This window comes from Neltuma alba, unplaced genomic scaffold, assembly GCF_004799145.2.
Source record: "Neltuma alba isolate B1F8T4 unplaced genomic scaffold, ASM479914v2 tig00006334_pilon, whole genome shotgun sequence".
Classification (NCBI taxonomy): Eukaryota; Viridiplantae; Streptophyta; class Magnoliopsida; order Fabales; family Fabaceae; genus Neltuma; species Neltuma alba.
In genome coordinates, this window is record NW_021634432.1 from 133,629 (window position 1) to 138,298 (window position 4,670).

Below are 4,670 nucleotides of genomic sequence, written 5' to 3' on the forward strand. Positions count from 1 at the left end.
ATTTTTCCAGTACTTAAAAGGGTGTGTTTGGATGAAACCAAACCGTGGTTTGAAAAAATGATTCTGGAAAATAAATTTTGTGGAGAATAGATTTTGAAAAAAAGTGATTCTAAGAAGTAAGAGTGTTTAGATAGTTATTACCAGAAACACTTTTTACATGCGAAAATTACCAAAAAGGGTATAAGTTAATATGATACTCCTCCGGTCCTTATTATAAGACCCAATTTGACTTTTTATTTGGTCCTAATTATAAGACCCAATCCATTTTTTCTTTTATATTTATGCATTTTTTTCAAAATAATCCTTCTAATAATGATAGTTTTAGCCAATATACTTAATTAGCAAAGATATTTTAGGAATAACAACACTTATTTATTATAAATAACCAACTTAACTTACTTCCTTAATCTCCTCAAATAAGTCAATTGGGTCTTATAATTAGGACCGGAGGAGTAATTATATAAGGGATAGATTTTATGATTTATTTTGATTTGAAGAAATAAAATTGTTAATGAAAAAATTTTTACTAACATAATTAATAATATATAAGATAATATAATTAATACATAATTAATATGTGTACATATATTTATAAAACATAATATTAAATATGTTTATAGAAAAATGATTTTTTTATAATAGAAAAATATTAATTTTCTTTAAAGATTGTAAACGTGAAATCCCATAACATTTTTTCACAACTACTTTTTGTAATAACATACTACATGTATAATAACCTCTTATGTTTAATACAATTAATTAATTAATTGTCACCACACATATATATTCATAAAATATAAGAGTGAAAATATTTTTAGAGAAGATGAATTATTTTGTTGCAAACAAAAAGTCATGTATTTTTCATGAAGATTATAAACATAAAATGGGATGATATTGTTTGATAAAATAGAATAAACACGTCTTAAAATAATTTATTAATTATTCAAGTAAGTAATAATTAGCTTGAGAATATAAGGTATAATATTAATAAGAGAAATATAAATAAAGAAGTGTCATAATCGTTAAGATGATGCATCGATACAAAGCATTTGTAATAGGTTTTGTTTTTAACTACATATTACAATCTATGATAAAAGGAAATAAATAAGACATGACTACTATCCTCGTATTAAATTAACAAGTTCGTCTCTTATGCTGTCACGAACCTGAGCCATGTAAGATGAAGATTGAATTGATGAATGTATACGCGAAAATCCAACCCCATCATCATCATCTTCTGCATAAGTACCTTCTTCTTCCAACTGAACGAATCCAGGATCAGTAATAGATGTCGTTCTAATAAAATTATGTATAGCCATCGTTGCACAAACAATTTTAACTTGTGTTTCATAATCATAGGATGGCATGTTTTGTAAGATTGCGAACTTTTTTTTTCCAAACTCCGAAAGTTCTTTCAATTGTACTCCTTAAACTTGAATGGAAATAATTAAAGATCTCATTGTCATTTTCAAACCCAGATGTCCTTCGAAAATCAGGCAGATGGTAACGCTCCCGTCTGTATGGGCCGAGATATCCATTCGGTGTTGGGTATCCAGCATCCATCAAATAATATTTTCCTATATAAAAAATGAAATTATTGTAAATTATGTTTCTATTGTTAAGCTAAATATAAAAAAATGCAGGAAATAAAAAATACCTTCAGGTGGATGGGGAAAGTTCATTGAAGGAGTTGTGAGGTCATGATCAAATATCCGAGCATCATGTGCGCTACCTTCCCATCCGGCCAAGACAAAAGTAAAACACATGTCCCAATCACAAACCGCCATGACATTTTGTGACACTGTTCCTTTCCTAGAGATAAATTTAGTTTGATCTGTTGCACTGACAACGCAGAAAACATGTGTGCCATCAATTGCTCCAATAGCATGTTTAAAAAAAGGCCAATATTTACCAAACCGAATTTTTGTATGAACATGCCAGAATGTTGGATCTTTTGGTTTGATATTAGACATGGCAAGTCTACAACATGCCATTAGAACATTATGAAAATGTCTGCTAATTATCTCCCCTGAATGTTGAAATCTTTCTTGTTGCATTCTACTACTAAGTGCATGGCCAACGGTATGTAAAAACATTGCAACTGATTCATGTAACCCTATATTTTTAGTTTCTTTTAGACCATGTTGTTGCAATTGTTCCACCAGACTTAAGAACACATCTCGTTCCATCCTAAACATGTTATAGCAACGACTGGGGTTGCCATGTAAAACATCCCTTACCCATAAGCTACTTGTATAAGCACTTGTATGCCGAGGCCCCTTACACAAGTTCAAAGTAGCATATGCACCGACCAATGCTGCAACTTTGTTAACCCTTTTTTTTCGTCCCTTAGCATGCTCTTCCACATGTTTAATTTCATCATCCATATTCGTTTTATCCTGTGCACATACACATAAAGTTTAGAATTCCTACGTAGAAATTACGAAACATTTATAAAAGTTACAGAGTTGTCTGATTCATATAACAATCCACTCATCACATAAAACATACACATATGGAACTGTCTAATATAATAAATAAGTCATAAATCCCTAGTGTAAAACTCCAAAATAGGTAGAAGTTGTTCCTTCTGATCCTTCAGAGCTGCATACATTTCCCGTGCCTCCGGCCGTTCCATAAGGAGTTGTGTGCACCGTCTAAATAAATCAGGATCACTGACAACTTCAGGAATTGTTTTGAGGTGAGACAGGACTCCCCTAATTGAAATCTCATGAGCACGCGCTTCTTCTTCCAACCTTCTAGCTTCTACTCGTGAAATGACCTCATTGCCACGCTCAGCCTCAGAAATATTTTTTTCAGCAATCTTGCTAAGTGCATCCGCTATTTTCATAGAGGGAGATGTGTGTTTCTTCATGACTTCACTCTTCCTTCTGACCCCCAGTGAACTACTAGGTCGACTCCCACCTCTGCTCGTACCCCCACCACTATTATCCTACCTCAATTCAGTGTTGCCCCCACTACCTCCACTATTGTCATTGAAGTTCACTGAGTTAAATTCCTCACTTATACCAGTTGGTGCACCTAAAATTTCATCACTATCTCCGGACCCTTCTTCCAAATCTTCATTCAGTGTTCCTTCACTTGGAAGTGTCATGGAAGAAGGTGCCCATGCTTGTGGTCCAGTTGCAGCTACACTCCCAAATAGTTGAGTTAATTGATCCCTAAATTGAAGTCCTCTTTCTCTGAATTTTTCGTAGTTTGGAACTTCCTACACATTAGACACCAATAATATCATAAAATATTTTAAAAACAGTAAATATACACAAAACATTAACAAGTAGAGAAAATGTAAGATCAAAAGGTTCAATAATTACCCTTATTTTTCTCTCCCACCAATCATCAGTTGTACTGACAGTATTCCTTTCAGTATCCCATCCCAATCCTGTCTTACGAAGCAGCCTATCCCATGTCTGCCACTCCTTTCGTAGGGAATCATATTTATTCTTAAATTAAGCTTTTTCATACACTCTTCCAGTTTTGGCAGTAAATTTATCACCAAGAATCCCAAGCTTTCTTTGTTAAGCTAGTACCTTTTCTTTCCCCTTGTTGCACAAGTTTAATGCATAAGTCAATAAACACTTTCGTGGTTCGTAGGTCCCAGGAAGCTTTCACCGTATTCTTACCCATTATGTTATATCACAATTACAGCTCTTCAGTCATCACAGGTTAATCAACTCAAAATTAATTGAAATAACAAGTGTCATTGTTACCCAAATCAACTATGAATACCATATTAACATTTTTCTTTCTTTCATTATTTAAAACAAAAAGAAATTCAATCTATGTATTTATAACAAGTAATTAATTTTTTTAATCCAACATAAAATGGAATTATGTTCCCATTCCTTTCATGACTAGAAAAAAATTAAATAAATTAATTTTAATTACCACAAATACAACATCCTATAATTTTATTCAAAACAGGATTACGAAAAATAAAATATAAGGATTACAAATATATGTCTCTGGAAAAACTAGTCACTTGAATAGACCGAAAACCAATCCTCTAACTGAAATCAGATAAACCAAGCTACACAAATGAATTCTTGAATGAAAATCAACCCACCACTGAAGCAGAACGTCAGCAATAACTATCAACCAAGCAAAACCAGCACCCACCAAACACCCCAAGCCAGTACTGGAAAAAAAAATTACCCCGGTCAGACGACAAGCCATGACAAGTTCAATGCACATTAAAAAATGCAGAGTATATAAAACAAAATTTTAGACAGCCCGGTCATCATCAACGTTGAGTGCTCGTAAAAATTATAGGGTGGCAAACTACAAATATTAAACACAGATTTCCATTTGCTATATTTGTGCGTATGAGAGTCCGGTGAAGGAGATGTGGAGCTAGATAAACAGATCTCAGAACCAAAAACAAATTCACAGATTATCAACCAACCGAAGATACCATATATCAGGCTCAAACCAACCGGACATAATACAACTTTAATATATCTGTTCCACAAAAGTAGTTTTTTTTTTGTTTTCGAATCTCTCATTATCTGATCCGAATTGATTTCACAAAAATCCCATTCACAGTACTTGGGTTTTTAGTTTTGATTGTGCTACGGTTCCCCCCCGGTTACAACTCAACGTCGCAACCGGTAGAGGAAGAAACAGAGGCTGCTCTGGTTTTGGCTTGC